General features: G+C 42.4%; 2 protein-coding genes across 2 annotated transcripts in view; both read right to left on the minus strand.

The window, feature by feature from the left end:
• The window catches only part of METTL1 (methyltransferase 1, tRNA methylguanosine), a 1,067,043-nt gene that overhangs the window by 423,955 nt on the left and 624,373 nt on the right, over window positions 1-18,715 (minus strand). The gene's annotated exons all lie outside the window — the stretch shown is intronic.
• The window catches only part of VDR (vitamin D receptor), a 119,262-nt gene that overhangs the window by 96,128 nt on the left and 4,419 nt on the right, over window positions 1-18,715 (minus strand). Inside the window, exon 2 of the mRNA XM_060252994.1 lies at window positions 4,869-4,959. The gene's annotated coding sequence lies outside the window, so the exon portion shown is untranslated. The remainder of the gene's footprint in view (window positions 1-4,868; window positions 4,960-18,715) is intronic.

Below are 18,715 nucleotides of genomic sequence, written 5' to 3' on the forward strand. Positions count from 1 at the left end.
TGTGTGTGTGTTTTAAAAAGGGAATGCCTCCCTCAGCTGTGCCACCAGGATTTCTGGACCTGCACAAAATCGCCATGTATAAAATGGGAAGTTGGAGTCCTGCATTCTTCTCCCTGGCTACATTCCGCTCGGTTAGAAAATGGACGCGAGCTCGCTCTTCACACGCGCCACAGAAGGGGAAGGAGAGAATGGAGCGGGGGGGGGGAGCTCTGGCAGCAGGAATCAGTCAGGTCCCCGTTGCAAGCGCCAGCCTAGGAGGGGAAAGAGAGCGGAGGAAATTTTGGGGGGGGATCTAGTGCTTCAGAATTTGGGGGGGGGGGAATCTAGTGCTAGGATTCTCCACTGTGAATGCTTCCGTTAATACATAAAGGGCTGTGGAGGATTCTACAGCTGCAGCCAATCCATAAGCAGCAGCAGCACACGTGATGCGGTTTGTCCAAGAAAAGAAGGGGAGGGAACACCTCGATGTTACGTTAGTACGTTAGTACGTCATTACGCAACCAGACTTGCGCTTAAAAAAAAAATGATTGACAGGGCATCGGACTCAAGCCGATGCCAGTGGGAAAACGATTTGAGCCGGGGCTTCAGGGAAGGCGACTCCGCAAAGAGTCACTAGTGGGAAAACGAGAAAAATGATCCGGACATAATTGCGCCGCGGAAAAAGGGGAGCAAACGCTAAGTGCGAAAACGGCCAAGGTGGTACTCTCTCAACATAATCCTAACTGACATTTTGGGTGTTAGCTTGTGCGGGTTACCACCTTTATTTCCAGCGCCATTATAGAGGCATTTCACCATAGAAATGCAGAAACATAATGATGTCTGATGGTTGTTGAACCAAAAGTCTGGAAATGCTGTGCTTTCTAGCTTTTTCCTCTTGCTTTGTAGTCTGGAGTGTAAAAGAACCCAGGCAACCAGCGATTAAAAAGGCAGTCTGCCTCCCATTACAACCAGCTCATAGCAAGTCCATCTCATGGGGTTTCAGAGAAAGAAGTGGTTAGCCAGTGCCTTCCTCTGCATAACAGCCCATCTTCCTTGGTGATCTCTCATCCAGGTAAGGACAGTGCTTAGTCGGATACTGACATCAGAAACAGTGCATCTACCACCTGTGCCGCTGTAGCCTCAAGCACTGAGTCAGCCTCCTTCTCCAAGCTAGTTCCTAAAACACACACACCCCTTACTGGATCTTAAATTTTGCAAAATAAATATATGAATAAATCACCTCATCTGTTGAGTCAAAATGAGCCACACTGATGCTTCCTCCTGTGTTCCTGCTCTGAGAAGCCTGCAGTTAATTAAGCAGCCAGTAGGAGAAGCTAGCCCATAGAACTGAAGTGGAAGGACAAAATACAAGTCCAGTACCTGCTGCTAAGCAAAATTTCAGTGCTCAATCCCAATGCCACTGCTGTCAGAAGACTACAGTGCAATATCCCAGCAAGCTACCATTTGCTCAAATGCATTTTTGACTTCTTTGACAATATTCTACTACTATTGCCCTTGTATTAAATTCAATGCCATTTGGGGGAAAAAATAAACATGAAGGCAGTATAAGGTGTCTTATATTGAATCCTCCATTGGTCCATCAAGGTCAGTATTTTCTACTCAAGACTGGCAGTGCTTGCCAGGGTCACAGGTAGAGAGGTCTTTCATGTTTCTTCTTGTCTGATCCCTTTAATGGGAGATGCTACGGATTGAACCTGAGGCTTTCTACCATTCAGCCACGGCCCCTCCCAAGAGCTCAAAAGGCCAGGAAAAATAGCCATCTCCATTCCAGAAACCCACAAAGGTTTGTGCAGAGCTAGGAAGGGGCAAGAAAAAGACTATAATGCAACACAGTCCCTTTTTTCTTTTCTTTTTCTAAAAACAAAACTGTATTCACCTATTAGCTCTTTGTCCTTTTCCACATCGGATTTTTGCTGCCGCTCATTTTCTTAACTGCATCAATTTCCCTCCTCCATTACACATGTAATTCTTCTGCTATCGGTTGTTCTCCTCCCCACCCCCAAATGCAGTTAAGAAGCCAAGTGCAGCAAAAAATTGGTGTAGAAAAGCCAGGCCTATAGCCACAGGGGGCCCTGCCCCTTGACTTCCTATCAGGGTGCCTCTACTCGAGGCCCACAACCTTCCCTCTCTCTCCCCACTGCTGCCACATGGAGGAGGGGATAGCCCCCACCCTCTCAGCTTTCACTCCCGTGGCTCCTCAGGGCTGTTTAAATCATACCAGAAGGGTGGCAGGAGCAGCCGCCAGCCTCCCACATGATTTAAAGGAGGGAAGGAGTAGGAGGGAAGGGAAGAACAGGTGCTCTGAGTTGCGCACCCTGAGTCCCACCAGGGGAAAAGGGGGCCGTTAAGTGCCCCCCAACTAATATTTATGCCCCCCGACCTTTGAAATCCTGGCTATGGGCCTGAGAAAAGCCCTTCATAGACTCTTAAAATTCTGTCTGAATTTGGTTTGGTGTAGTGGTTAAGAGTGTGGACTCTAATCTGGAGAATAGGGTTTGACTCCCACTCCTCCACACACAACTGCTGGAGAGACCTTGGGTCAGTCATAACTCTCACAGAGCTGTTCTGCTCAAGAGCAGTTCGTGGAGAGCTCTCTCAGCCCCACCTACCTCACAGGGTGTCTGTTGTGGGGAGGGGGAGGGAAAGGACATTGTAAACCTCTCTGAGGCTCCAAGTGAAGGGTGGGGTATAATTCCAATCTCTTCTTCTTCTTCACTGGGAATGTGACACCAAGTTATTATTGTGTGGGTGTCCAGGCTTCTGGTAGACACTTGTGAACACACAGCCTGCAACTTCCTGTGGTCTGTTTTTCTTGGCACACATGGTTCTGAGTTCTTTGGAAATGACTGGTTTACACTTGGGGGAAAACAGGAATCTTAAGGGGTGAAGTGATAAATCCAAGGCTATACTGCAAAGTCAGTAGCAAAAAGCAGTCTGGGTTCAAGGCCTTATTTATCAGTTGTATCATACAACCAAGGAAATTGTACAACACTATCAACTTTTTAAAAAGAAGTCCGATTATATGCTATAAAATTTTTATCTAATGTGAAAAATAGAAGTCTGCTGTAATTACAGTTCAAACTACAAGTATGCTATTTTTAGCAATTAACAACCATATAAAAAGTCAAATGAATGCCAGGAAAGTAGCATACTAACCAGTGAGTAGATAATCACAGTGTAGAAACATATCAATAAAAGGTTAGAATATGAAAATCCCATACATAATGGCTTGTAACTTATCACCCTGTTCAGCTGTGTTTGATACCTTCTTCCAACCCAAGGAACAATCCTCCAATGGAAGGGCTGTTGAAGAAAAGCTCTTTGGAGCAGAGGAAAGTTTCAAACTTGGTTGAGCATAATGGTAGTGTACTGAGAAGAATGATTTCACCCAACCACAGGAATTCAAACATACCCATAACATCCAAAATTATACAATCACCATCTGCATATGAAGCTGTAGAAGAAATACACAAAACATACTTTCCAAAGTTGTGAAATTCTTTATTGTATGATTGCAGGAGACAGCAAAATCAGAATCTTGTGGGGGGAGGTCCTCTTCCAAACTCTTTTATAGCCCTTCAGATAAAGATGTGCAACTAGAACTTAAAGTTGGAATTTTCCAGTGAAACTGACTTCCTACTATCTCTGTTCAGCAACTGGTCATAGGCTGATCCAAATTAGTTTGTTCCGGTTTCAAGGTCACTTACTCATATTTATTTTTGCAGTCACAGCACATCCTAGCTAGCCCACATAACTTTCCCATAGTACACCTTTTATAGTTTCTAATATGTCTCCACTCTGGTTCATTTTAGCGTCCACAAAGCTGCCTTATACTACATCAGACCACCTAAGACATTATTGGCTGGCAGCAGAGTCTTGAGTAGTGAAGGACCTCTCCCAACACTGGCTGCTTGAGATCCTTTAACTAGAGATGCTGGGAACTGAATGTGGGACTTTCTACATACAAGTCACAGATTCTTCCACAGAGCCACAGTTCTTCTTGGTGCGTATTCACATTGCTGCCATGATCCCTGTCTGGGCATGTATACACTAGTTTCTCCAAGGATCACTGGTTCAGCAGCCTGCATATACCCCAATCACAGCTGATCAAGCTGCCTTGAGCCAAGGGGAAAGGTGAGATATAAATATTTTAATAAAACATTAATAAATAAAAATGGTGGTCTGAGGGATATAATGGCATTGGATGTACAAATCTCAAGTTCAAGTTCCTGGTCAGTCATGAAGCCTTTGGCAAACCTCACTTGTAAGGCACTCAGCAAGACAGCTGTTCCAGAAAAAATAACGTCTTGTAACAGGAAGCTCATTTTTTTTGAACCAGCTACAAGTAAAAAAAACACTGGCCCTCAGGGGTTTTTTTGCTCAATCAATACTGAGAGGTCACAGCCAATTTACACAAGCATTCCTCTGCTGCCATAAAGGGATTTTAAGTGCATGCAGGGCACCCACTGTTCCTTTACCGAATTCCACAAAAAAGCCCAGTACATAAAACAAAACTGATGTGCTAAATAAGGGCAACATAGATAGTTATTCACAAAATTTGTATCCCTCCTTTCTGCCCTTCCAAGGGTCATCAAGGCAGATAAAAATTGAAAACATACATGATAAAGTCACATTATGAAGCCAATAAAATCACCACCACCCCATCCAAACACTAAATTTAAAAAGTAGTTTAAAACCATAGTTAAAATACATACATAGTACACACATTATATATATATATATATATACACACACACACTCACACACACACATGTATCTGAGAAAACTCAAAACTGTATTGGAAATGACAGCAATTTTAAAAAATTAAGTCTACAGAAGAATTGTTTAAAAATAAGCAAGTTTCTCACCTATGCAATCCTGAAATATTTGAAAGATGGAATGCTGTAAATTTCGTGGCAGACAGCTGTCAATGGTAGTGTTATCCAAGGTAGGCCAGCTCTAGAACCGAAAGATTACTCAGTCATTAATTACATCTGAGTTTTCATACTGCATGGGTCGGTAACAACTCGGTGCTTGCGCAGGGGACTACCTTTACCATTAAAACCAGAGGGGGGGGCACCCTTAAGTAACTGTCCTATACCAGTGGTCCAATTCAGCAGCTTATTGTTGCGGCTTTTAATATTTTAAAGTTAGACATGATAACAGTTGTTACACTGGTACCTAAACACAAAAGACACATGATAAATGAAATACTATCTGCTCTGTTTGTATGACCAGTCATGGTTCTCTGTTTAAATACTTCTTTCTTCTATTGGGAAATCTTCTGAAAGGTAACACTAATCCATAGTTATGTGCATGTAGCACAAGGCTAAGATTTATGTATAAACTATCCCCAAGATGGTAATTTGTCAACTCCAACAGCACTGGCACTTAGGAGAGGAAGCATCAGTCCCTTTATATCCACACAACTGATTACCATTGTCAAAGTTGACATTTGCTTGCTGCTGGCTACACCATTCCAAGTCAGCACTGGAAACTACACACCTAGCCTCATCAGATGTTTAATGGGGAAATGGAGACCCAATCCAAAAGAGAAACTACTTCCAGATTTGGATCTCTTGCTAAATTAAACAAATGGTTTCATATTTCATAAACATTATTCATAAGGTTTCAAGCATGGGGCTCTGTCATGCATTGCTTTTTGTATGAACTGCCTGCAGAACAAGCACTGTACGTTGTAATCTGTGCCCAGAATTTTCAACCCAGAGCGCCCGCATTTTCTGAAAAGAACCTTTTCAAGCACATCTTCATGCAGGTACATTTAACATTGTGAACAGGCAAATTTCAAAAATGTTAACTTGCCACAGCTCCCAGCCTAGATGAGAAACAGATGTCCCATATAAAACAGAAGGCAAGCATAAGCCAAAGAAGCTCAATATCTAACCAATGAGAGGGTGGGACAACTGCCAAGTGTGTATCCCAGTGAGAGATTTCTCTTAACCCTTTCCCTCTCAGATCCTCTGGCATGCAGAGTTACAATATCCGACAAGTATTCCATTGATCCTCTAGTATCAACAGACCATCACAGCATGTTAAAAGGGAATCATCTACCCATACAGACATGTTGTAGCTCCTACATAGTGATGGTGGCGTGATTGCTCTGAAACCTGTAACCTTGGGATAGGGGTTCCTTCTATTTAACAAAGCAAGTTAACAGTTCATGTGATAGTGGCAATATTAGCAATCTGGCAGAAGGGGTGTCACCAGCATGAACAAGGTCCACAAAATAGCGCTGATTCATAGATCGGCCATAAAATGCATCACAGGAGCTGAATGAGATCATAATTTCTCATACACACTGACCACCTATTTTATTCTTTTCCCCCCTTGCTTACTTGTGTTTTGTGAACAATATATTGAAAAGTTGATCTGCTGCAGTCCCCCTTCGCACATAAATGTTTACTTACACAGTAAATTCAGAACCATCATCTCAGCTCTGGAGGAAATGACAGCTGCAGTCTTCTATGCCAGATCTGCTTTAAGCAGTTCAACGAGTTTTAAGAGTATGAGGTCTTTGTGCCCTCATGACAATTTAGGATTGTTGTAAATTTTGTAAATCTCTGTTAATTTGTGACATTAAACTGTTCAGTATTTACGAGGCTTCAGTATGTTACTTGTTCACCCATTGTTTAGACAAACAAATTGAAGCTATGAACCAAGTGAATAAGTTTACAGAACTTAAAAAGGTGCATATCTGAGGTCATAATCTTATCAAAGGAAAAACAATTTTGAAAAGCTCAGACTCCTTGACTGGGGAGGGGTTGTGGCTCAGTGGAAGCGCCTCTGCTTTGCAAACAGAAGGTCCCAGGTTCAACCCCCTACATCTCCAGCTGAAAGGACCAGGCAGTAGTTGAAGTAAAAAGTGGAGATGAGGGAGCGGCGTCAGCGCCCTTTCAGGACGCGGTTCTTTTGCTGCTGCTGGCCTGTTGCAGCACTCAAAGACAGTGACGCCCTGCTGTCCCCTTTAGATTGCTCGGGAGCACGGCTCCACCACCCTTCTGGGCTTTGAAATACACTTGGAGTGGGGAAGGGAGGGAGGAGGTGGCTGAGGAGATGGCAAACTTGGTGTTTGCCTAGGGGGAAGGGGTGAGGAAGGCCGAATTCTGTGCCCAAACCACCTAGTTTGCCTAGTGGGTGAGCCAGCCCTGAGTGAAAGACTTCTGCCTGAGACCCTGGAGTCCTGCTGCTGGTCTGTGCAGACAATACTGATTTTGATGGAACAATGATCTGATTCAGTATAAGCAGGGCTGGCGCACCCATTAGGTGACCTTAAGCCTAATTGGGCGCCCGCTGGGAGGGTGGAGGCTGCCCTCTCCCTCCCAGGTGATTTAAATTGCACAGGAGGGCCCCAGGAGCAGCCACTGCCCTCCCAGCATCAATGAAAGGTCCCGCCAATCAGTTGATCGGTGGGATCTTTCACTGGCTTGAGGAGTGCTGGCAGAAGTAGCTGGGCCAGCCTCCTCCTCCGTTTATAGAGACCTTGTCAACCAGCTAGCTTGAGAGCCGCCCTGGCCAACCATTCAAATAATGTGGGAGGGCTGGCAGAAGCAGCCACTAACCTCCCTGCATGATTTAAAGACCCTGCTGACCAGCTGGTTGACAATGTCTTTAAATCACACGGGGAGGCGTGTGGCCATTCCTGCCACTCTTCCCCTGTAATTTGAATCACCAGTGGGGGCAGCTTTCAAGCACCTCTGCCGCGGCTTGAAGGCCGCCCCCACTGGAAATTCAAATCATGGGGGAAGAGTGGCAGGAGCAGCCTCACACATCCCTGCAAGATTTAAAAGCCCCACCGACCAGGGGGAGACTGGCCCAGCAGCTTCTGCCAGCATCATTATTGTTATTATTATTAGTTTACTCATATTCCACCCATTCCCTCATGGGGACTCAGAGCGGAGTACATCAAATATATGATAATAAAACAAACAATAAAACAGCTAAAATCACAATAAAATCAATTACAGCATTAAGCTAAGAAACTAATCTGTGCACCAGTAAAAGGTCCCACCAATCAACTGATTGGTGGGACCTTTCACTGGCACAGGGAGGGCAGCAGTTGCTCCTGGAACTGTCCTGTGGGATTTACATCACCCGGGAGGGAAGAGGTGGCCCCCATCCTCGCCGCCTAGGGTGCCACGAAGCCTGGCACCCACCCTGAGGCAGTTTCACATGTATTTATGCGTAAGCTGTTTCTTATTAAAGAAGTCCTTTGCTGCTTAGGATCATTCCCTCCCTAGATCTTTCCTCTATGGCACACATTCTGTTAATCACACTTAAAAATTCAAACTTTTACATTCCTTTTCTAAATTAACCAAATGTAGACTATGAATCATTAAGCATACACTCAATGCCATTTTTGGATGGAACACCCTAATCACATCAGCTCCATTAAAAAAAAATCACTTTTTCATCTGTATAATTCAGAACACCTAAGCCCAGTTTCCAACATGTAAGATAATATTTTTGGCATTCTTCAATGATTTATGCCTTAAATTATTTTTTTTATGAAACAAGACCATCAGAGATGGCCAGTTTTTGTATTAATAGCCACAAATGTGCATTTGTTTTAAAGCTAACATAAAAATAAAAGCCCATTCAAAAGCAAACAAGAAAACCAGTGTTTGTTTCCCTACAGCATGGCAGTCTGATTTAAGAAGAATTCATACTTGGGAGCAAGAGGAAGAGGTAATGCTCACAGCAAAGATTTCCCATCACCAGAGTAAAATGTTGCAAAGGAAAAAGAATTGCGTAAATCTTTTTTCTTCCTTCGTCATTGTTTCCACCAATTATTGGTGGCTTGGGAGGGTTTTTTCAAATCTGTATAAATTGCATCCTTTCTAGCTCCTTCTTGACTAAGCTAGTTCTGTTCTTCCTGATACTGAGCAACTCTGGGTTCTTTTTTTGAATGCTGCTGTTTGTTTTTCCAACAATTCCTTTCTCTTCGCATTTAAAAAGCACATAGATGGTATAGAGGGTCTTCAGCAATTCTGTCTATCTTGTATGTGATTGTGGTACATACACATGGTGAGTTAATCTGTTTGTGAATTACTAACTGGAATGGGTTTATCTGCATATATATATTTGAAACACTCATTTAATGTGTCACACGCACACAATAATTAAGAGATGGAGGAATTAGGTTTGGCTATTGCCCCAGAGGAAAGTACAAGGTAAGTATGCCTTCCCTAGGCTTCCAAGCACCAGCTCTACCCACGCCCTACTGACAATCTTCTCAGGACACCAAATGCCAGTCTGCTATCCTTGGGATACCAAACACAAACTGTTAAGAGGAAATAAGGCAACTTTATGTGACAGCATATCATGCAAATGAGGGTCCAGACACTTTTGTCCTGGAGCCAATTGGCTTACAGCCCACCAATTGGCTATCCATTGTTTAAGCATAACACGTTTTAGAGTTTCTTGGCATGTAGACTGGGAGCGTTGTCAGTTAAAGAATAACAACTTAAGGATCAGTTTCCCTGCCCATCACTAATACCCCAAATCAGTGAACTCAAAATATTAAACATAGGGTAAATTATTCAGTCTGTCATAATCAAAGCATACTAGTTTTAAACTCAAAATTACCATCACCCCAACTATTTGGCCTCCTAAACCTATTTTGATTTAAGTGAGCTATGCCAGTCAGCTAATCTCACAACTGACTCAGTGCATTCAATGAAACTTAATTCCTTAGAAAAAGCATTCCATCAGTCCTGTCCCCATTCACTTCATATCACAGTGATTTCAGATTAGAACAATGCATTAAAGAGGCTCTAAAAACCATAAAAGTCTTTGACCTGCCTTATCTAGTTGGACTTTTGCTCCTCTTTATCTTGCTATTTATATTCTATATAATCCAGACGAACAGTTCTCTCCTCCATTTTACAAGTACAAATGGCTCCAGGCCCACTGATAATATCATGCAATGTTAAACAAGCTAAATGTGTTCTCCCCACTAATGCTCACTTTAAAGATTATAAATAAAACCACTCAAATGACACAACATCTGAGGTTCACAAATGAACATTTGAAAAAATATTTTACATAATTTATACCTCACCTTTCTCCCAGTGGGGATGCAAAGTGACTTGTATCCTTCCCTTCTGCATTTTTATCCTAACAACCATGTGAGGTAGGTTAGGCTGAGAGTGTGTGACAGGCCCAAGGTCACCCAACAAGCTTCCATGGCAGAGAGGGGATTCAAACCTGAATCTCCCAGATCCTAGTCTGACACCATGCTGACACATGCTCACTCATTACATTTTTGCACAATACATAAAACAGGCAATGTAGGCTATTCTATGCAGCATCCTGTTTTGCATTATTTTATCTGAAAGCAAGCCCTGCAAGTACATTTAACAGAAAGCCCAATCCCATATTTGATTCCAGCATTCAGCTCTTATATTATTCTTTAAATGGCCTGAAATGAGTGATAAGCATTATGAAATTCTGTTATTTCCCCTCATTTTGGTTTTAGATCTCACTTATTCTTCTTTAATATTACACTGTTGCATTAAACTAAAAGATGACATTTACATATCCCATTGGAACCACCATCAAATGCAATAAACAGATGCTTGTTTAGACTGACAGCCAAAACTTTTACACGAAGAATAAAATGTTCTCTAAACAGAGCACTTGAGAATCAGCACCATAATCCTGAGATGCAAACAGCCCATATTGCATCAACACTTTCTAGAATGCATCTGCATTCTCTACAAAAACCACCTGACAAAGAAACAGAGTAAGACAAAAACAAGATCATGGGCAATACCTAATTGCAAAGAAAGGCTATAATTATTTGCTTAAAGAGTATGCTTTCTGCTTTGTTGTAATTACCTCTGCATCAGGAATCTTTCAAGGGGGGGGGGGAGTTGTATCATAAAGGAAGTATTGATGTTTTCTGCCATAAATACACATCAGCCAGATGTTAAATGTATCAAATGAAACATCCAGAAGTCACACAATGATGGTTCAAGTATAACACCAAATCAAGTCTTGTCCTCATGCATGCCCTTCCCTCCATGGTGGGATTCAATTAATTTTTATCATGTTTAGAGCAATCTGAAACAGCAAATTATCATTTGCATCCACCCCCTGAACAGTCTACAAATCGTAAATAATAGTTTGCCCACTGAGATTTAGTGACAATCAGTTTGCATTAAACAGGAAGAAACTGCTCAAATCACAGCATGTGAGAAAGTTAAATGCATGACTACAAGGCACGTTCATCTAACTGAAAATCATGGTTTAGTGTTATGTTCAGCCAACCTTATTATGTTGTGGGAAGTCACTAAGTAAAATTTAATAACATCGAATCACAGAGTTGGAAGGGGTCATACAGGCCATCTAGTCCAACCCCCTGCTCAATGCAGGATCAGCCTAGACTTGAGCATCCCTGACAAGAATTTGTCCAGCTGCTGCTTAAAGATTGCTAGTAAGGGGGAGCTCACCGCTGTCAAGTATGGTAAAATTCCATTGGTAATTGATTGTTTTAGGGTCCTCCATAAAGCTGGTCTGTGAAATATTATGGAGGAACAAGTTCTGTTAGCTCTGTTATTCTTTCCCCCTCCCCCTTCTTTCATTTCTCTCTACTTCTACTTTGCAAGCAATACTTTTAAGGCTTCCACCTTTTGGAATCCTTTTGAAGTAAGCCTTAAAAGTATTGTATCAATGTATCTTTAGCATCACTCTCAATCTGTTACACTGAAAGTATCGGTCTATCAATAAACGTAGTTTTGTATCAAACTCGACTCTTCATTGAAACTGCATGCTTGACAACCGCCTCGCTAGGTAGCTGATTCCACTGCTGAACAACTGTCACTGTAAAAAGTTTGTTTTCTATTATCACACTCTATAAATTATTTTTAGATTAAAGCCATTCAAGCTCAGTTCTAACACTTCGTATCTTTTACATATCTGATCATTCATACACACCAAAAGAGAAATTGGTCTGTGATTGACTGGATTATGGACCAAGTGCATGGCTGCATTAATTGCTTACTAGGAGCCAAAGCCCATTTGTGGTACCTGAGATATGCAAAAGTTTTTTTAAAAAATGATAATCTCTGACTCGCTTTATCTGCACTGGCATATACCAACAGGGAGATGTGCAGTTGCTGCACTGAGAATTGTAACAAAATGTGGGGTGAGGGGGAGAGAGAGATTTTAGCAGCTTCAACATATTGTACTTCAAAAATTTGTGGGCAGAGGAACCAGCCATCTAATATCACCGTTTGTAGTCTGGTAGGAGAACTGAGACAAAATCCAATCCACATCAGTAGGACCAGAGCTCCATCGTTACTTGCATTAGTACAATATTGCAACCACAAAACATGAATAGCAAGAACCAAGACCACAGCCCAAAGAACCACAGCAGAGCATAGTCAGGCAAAGTGACAACAATAGCCCATACAGTGACCCTGCAACACACTTGGATGCTCCATTACAGAACTCACAAATTTTATACCTGTACTTTTATTGATCATAATGGGAAGGCTTTAGAATAAGATGGTAGGGAACATATGCATAAACTAGGGTTGCCAGCTCTGGATCGAGAAACGTGTAGATTTTGGGGGTAGAACTTGAGGAGGGTGGGGTTTGGGGAAGGATTTCAGTGCGGTATTATTTACATGTTTAAACCACCCTCCTCTATAAATAGGGCTCAGGGCAGTATACATCAAGTCATATAAAAAGGTAAATGTACAACAACAACAACAACAAATTTTATTTGTATCCCGCCCTCCCCGCCGGAGCAGGCTCAGGGCGGCTAACAACATAGTTCAGGGTTGAATTATACACATGGATAAAATTACATTAGACATTATAAGGGTTTAATTAAAATCTGGTTAAGTTTTAAAATTAAATTAATTAATTTTTAAAAGTGCTAATGCTATGTTTACTTTTTCTGATGGCGGTCCCCTGTGCAAGCACTGAGATTACCAACCCATGGGGTAATGTCACATCATGATGTTTTCTTGGCAGACTTTTTACGGGTTGGTTTGCCATTGTCTTCTCCAGTCATCTACACTTTCCCCAGCAAAAGCTGGGTACTCATTTTACCAACTTTGGAAGGATGAAAGGCTGAGTCAACCTTGAGCCGGCTACCTGAACCCAGCTTCCACCGGGATTGAACTCAGGTTGTGAGCAGAACTTGGACTAAGTACTGCAGTTTACCAAGTCATATCCAAGAACACAATGTCCAAAAACATAATTTACAGTTTAAAACAACAATATATGTAACCAATAGGTGGTGATAACTGCCCGATATATGGCACTGCCCAGTGGGGAGAGCTTGTCCTCAGCTAAATGCCTGATGGAACATCTCTGCCTTACACACCCTGCTGAACAGCATTATGTCCTGTGGAGTACGAATGTTATTCAGCAGAGAGTTCTACCGTGTTGGGGGCCAGGGTGGAAAATGCCCTGGCCCTGGTCAAGGACAGCAGGATATCTCTTAGGCCAGGGACCACCAGAAGGTTCTTATCAAGTGACCACAATGCACTTCGGGGTGTTGTGCCAGGAGAGGCAGTCCCAAGGTTACATGGGTCCCTGACCACTAAGGGCCTTAAAGATAAGCACCATAAGCGGAACCTGATCTGGTATTCCTACTGGAAGCCAGTGCAGCTCTCACAGCACAGGCTGGATATGTGCCATATGGAGGATCCTGCTAAGGACCCATGCAGTTGCATTCTGTACCAGCTGGGGTTTCTGGGTCAGTCTCAAAGGTCGCCCTTTGTAGTGCGAGTTAACAGTAGTCTAATCTGGAGGTGGCTGTTGCATGGATTATTGTAGCCAGGGCTTGTTTTGAGCAGAAAAGCAGTTCCAGCTGGTTTGGTGTCATGGGGTTCCTGCTGGGCTTTCTCTACAAAAAAGCCCTGTGCTAAACAATGGTGACACCAGGGGGTGTGGCCTAATATGTAAATGAGTTCCTGCTGGGCTTTTTCTACAAAAAAGCCCTGATTGTAGTTAAATCAGGGTGGGACAGGTAGGGGCCAGTTGCCTGACTCGGCGCAGTTAGAAAAACACTAGTCTGGCAACATTTGTGATCTGCATCTCCAGTGATAAGGAGGGGTCCAGAATCATACCCAGGCTCCTGACAGTTGGTGCCAACATAATGCTATAGAATCCACCTCCCAAAGTGGTCATTTTCTCCAGGTGAACTGACCTCAATCACCTGTACATCAGTTGTAATCCCAGATTTCCAACTGCCATCTAAAGACTGACAAACCTAGCATAAGCTTATACACTATACTACCACAGAGACTGAGTGTTTTACATCATGATTTCCACGCACCAGATTGCAGAGACAGTGTTTCAGAGATTAGTTTGGGCATGAACGGGCTATAAAATCCAGCATCTATGGAAGCCCTTTTGCCTTGAATAGCAATTTACAAAAGGGCAACTTTGAGAAGCCTCTCCTACCTCAAAGCAAACTGTCAACAAACTGCACTGATAGCTGTTGTTCTTTTAATGCACTCCTCTTCCCCACTTGTTTAGCAATTTGGGGCCTCCATTGCTAGTGATTCCTACCCTGCTGCAACATGAATAGAGTCTCACATGAGAAATGCTGTTAGTCGTTCTTCCTCTTAAAGTTCCATAACTTCCACTTGTAGTTAGCACAAATTCAGTCCATTTGCAGTGAGGGAGCTAGCAGCAAGATAAAAAAACTGCACAAACATAGGACCAATGACTCTCTTCTTAGACCGCTGAATTGTTTTAGAAGTCCTTACTGAAGTATCAGTGCCAATCTTCTACCTTTTTTCACTCCTGATCTAATACATTCCAAAGTTCTAAGAGCCAGACTTACACAGAGATGGAGAAAATATTTAGAACTCCTAGGTACCAGTATATAATTTGAGTAATTAGGCTCCTGGGATTAATACAACTCTAGAGACCAAACCGACACACGTGCTGGACTTGAGAGACAATCATATGTGTACTGCAGACGTCAGCTTCCAAGAGTTCTGAAGAAATTCAAAAATAAAGTTGACCTCTGACTAAAAGAAGTCCGTTTCAGAAGGAAACAAAAATTTTCAGAACAAGCTGTTGTTGCAAAGGATCCAGTAAAGGAAGATGAGTCACTTGCCCAGCCAGTATCTAATGTGGGAGGAGAGCATGCCACAGAACAAAGCAAGCCCTAGAACTGCTCTATCCAAAAGCTTGGCTTAACAGAATTTTAGTATTGCTGGAATACAGTCTGCAAAAATAAGAAAAGCAGGTGAGAATAAAGACCATCACCACCCCTTGGTTTAGTCCTAAGTAAACTTCTGTCTGCTCTCCAAATCTTCCAAGGAGTTTCCATTTTTTCTAATCTCCAACTCAATGCCAAAAAACCCACAGAGATGCCTCACCCTTTTTATGCACATCCCAGACAGCAGTGTGAAAGGACAGTTACTACCTTCTCCAACCACAGAGGAAGAAAAGAAATGGATATTAGGCTATGCGATGCTGAAGGTTCAAACCTACTCCACCCCCTTATCCTTTAAAAGAGAAGCAGATTTAGGTTATTATATGTCCCCATGTCAAAAGTCACTTTATCATACCCAAGAACAAGTGATAATATAAGAAATTATGAGAATGTGTAAGTTTATGTAACATAGTGACTCAGAAATTGAGCTATGAATCAGAAACGGGTTGCATTTCACCTCTGCCAGGAAATCACAAGATGGCCTTATGCAAGTCACTTTCTCATCAGCAATGTGTGGATAATACTACTAATATACAAGATATGGGTCATTTCCACACCAGCTATTTAGCCCAGATTGGGAGCTGTTAGGAAGCTGGGCTTTTCTCCCTGCTTCCACACAGCTTCACAGTGCACCCATACACGTTAACAAGGTTTGCCCTTTTGTGCTTTCTTTCAAAAACTTGCCTTACTGCAGGCTTTTTGGACCACTTGGGGGGAGGCCTTTTTTAAAATCAGCAATTGCAAGATTGATGTATTATTACAACAATCTGTCTTCTAGGTCTAATGTACATCCCTCAACAGAAGGGGGCAGGGACTTGTTTTACCTGGAAGGTAGGAATTCAGAGAACCTAGTGGATAATTGTATCATTATAGTCATACTGGTCTAGCAATAGCTGGTTTTAAAAAAACAGCCACTGTGGGGGACTGGGACAGGAAAAACATGTGGATTACCACCATGCGGAAAACCAGCTGCCACAGCAAAATGAAAAGGGTGGGAAATCCTCACTATATGGAAAACAATTTACAATGAGGTACAGGAAGAGTGCTTTGAACTCTCAAGTATTATAACATCTCAATTTTTAGGTCAGTTGCAATTCTGGAATATCAAAACAATTTTTAACCAGAGAAGTCTGATAATCTCCATTGACACACATGACTTTTTCTAAGAGCTCAAATGTCCTTCACATACAATAATCTCAGCTCCTTATAACAAGACTGTTAAACAGGCTGGCATTATAATCCCAGTTACTGCAACTGGCCTAAAGTGGACCCATTAAACTCAGATTTGTATAGTTAACTTGCAGCTCAGGGTTCAAGCTCTTAAGTCTTAAACAATACAAACTTCCTTGGAGTGTGTGGACTGCAACACTGTCAAATTATATTGCTCACTTTAAGGAAACTGCCCAATCCAGAGATGCATGTGACCAGAACTATTTATAGAGTATGATAATTTCCTTTCTTTTACAAGCAGGAACAACCTTATACTTTTTAGGGCACGTGTTGTAAGAAGAGTTTCAAAAACAACTGGCAAAGTATAATGGGGAAAGGATATTTTCAGAAAGACAAAGAAGACCTTGCACGAGCACACCCAAGTCTTTTTATGTGCCCAAAGAGACTCCTAGATTATGTCAGCCAGTATCATAATGAACATAAGAACATAAGAGAAGCCATGTTGGATCAGGCCCACCCAGTCCAACACTCTGTGTCACAGTGGCCCCCCAAAAATGTGTGTGTGTGTGTATATATATACATATATACACACACACACACATACACACACTGTGGCTAATAGCCACTGATGGACCTCTGCTCCATATTTTTATCTAACCCCCTCTTGAAGCTGTCTATGCTTGTAGCCGCCACCACCTCCTGTGGCAGTGAATTCCACATGTTAATCACCTTTTGGGTGAAGAAGTACTTCCTTTTATCTGTTTTAACCTGACTGCTCAGCAATTTCATCGAATGCCCATGAGTTCTTGTATTGTGAGAAAGGGAGAAAAGTACTTCTTTCCCCCTGTATAATGCCCCTGTATAAATCAATGCTGTGGCCTCATTTGGAGTACGGTGTACAATTCTGGTCACCGCGCCTCAAAAAAGATATTATAGCATTGCAGAAAAGGACAACTAGAGTGATTAAGGAGTTGGGACACTTTCCCTTTGAAGAAAGGTTAAAACGCTCGGTGCTTTTTAGCTTGGAGAAACATCAAGTGAGGGGTGACATAATAGAGGTTTACAAGATTATGCATGGGATAAAGAAGACAGAGAAAGAAGTACTTTTCTCCCTTTCTCACAATATGAGAACTCATGGACATTCAATGAAATTGCTGAACAGGAAGTACTTCTTCACCCAAAGGGTGATTAACACATGAAATTCACTGCCACAGGAGGAGGTGGTGGCTACAAGCATAGACAGCTTCAAGAGGGGATTGGATAAGCATATGGAGCAGAGGTCCATCACTGGCTATTAGTACAGCGTACTGTTGGAAATCTCTGTCTGGGGCAGTGAGGCTCTATATTCTTGATGCTTCAGGGGGGCACAGTGGGAGGGCTTCTAGTGTTCTGCCCCACTGGTAGACCTCCTGATGACACTTGGTTTTTTTGGCCACTGCATGACACAGAGTGTTGGACTGGATGGGCCACTGGCCTGATCGAACATGGCTTCTCTTATGTTCTTATGTCCAGTGAAGGGCAGGTCAGGAAACTGTTTGGCCCAAGCACTGAAACAAACACAACCTTACAAGCCTTCCCAATCACTGCAGTAATATTTTGGGCCTGGCTTTGGGTACAGCCACCTTCTAAGCTAACAAGTGGCAATTTAGGAAAGGGCCTTCTCAGTCATAGCACCAAAACTCTTGGAACTTTCTCCCCAGGGAGACTTCTCTGTCCTGCTCTGTTACCAACTTTTATCAGTGGGTAGATTTTTTTGTTCTGTCTTCACTAACACCCCCCACACACACTGCCCTAAATTTTAATGGTTTTAAAATGTTTTTCTACATGTATTTCAGATTTTGTTTTAACTGCTTTGTTGATGTATTTTTGTTTGATTTTAATAGTTCAAGACCTGTTTTAACTACATATATTATTAATTTACAAAATTTATACCCCAATTGGTGACCCTGACAAGGGCAGAAAGGTGGGGCATAATTTTTGTAAATAAATAAACAGGAGTGCTCTGCCTCAGCATTGCTGCTAGTGTCTCAGGGGCTCACTTCAGACCCAACCAATAGCAACACTTTCTCCCAGGCCACTAGCCCCAACTGCACTGCCACACCTCAAGGTCTCACCGAATGCTTGAGTGAAGAACTGGCAATGTGTGCCAAAGAAAACAACCTAACCAAGAACACCACTGTTTGACCCATGTGCAAGAACAGGAGTGGTCAAACTGTCACTCAGGAGCCACATGTGGCTCTTTCACACATAGTGTGTGGCTCTTGAAGCCCCCACCATCCAGTCGACTGGCATGGAGAAGGCATTTGTCTCTTTAAATCACTTCTCCAAGCCAAA

Source organism: Heteronotia binoei, chromosome 13 (assembly GCF_032191835.1).
Source record: "Heteronotia binoei isolate CCM8104 ecotype False Entrance Well chromosome 13, APGP_CSIRO_Hbin_v1, whole genome shotgun sequence".
Classification (NCBI taxonomy): domain Eukaryota; kingdom Metazoa; phylum Chordata; class Lepidosauria; order Squamata; family Gekkonidae; genus Heteronotia; species Heteronotia binoei.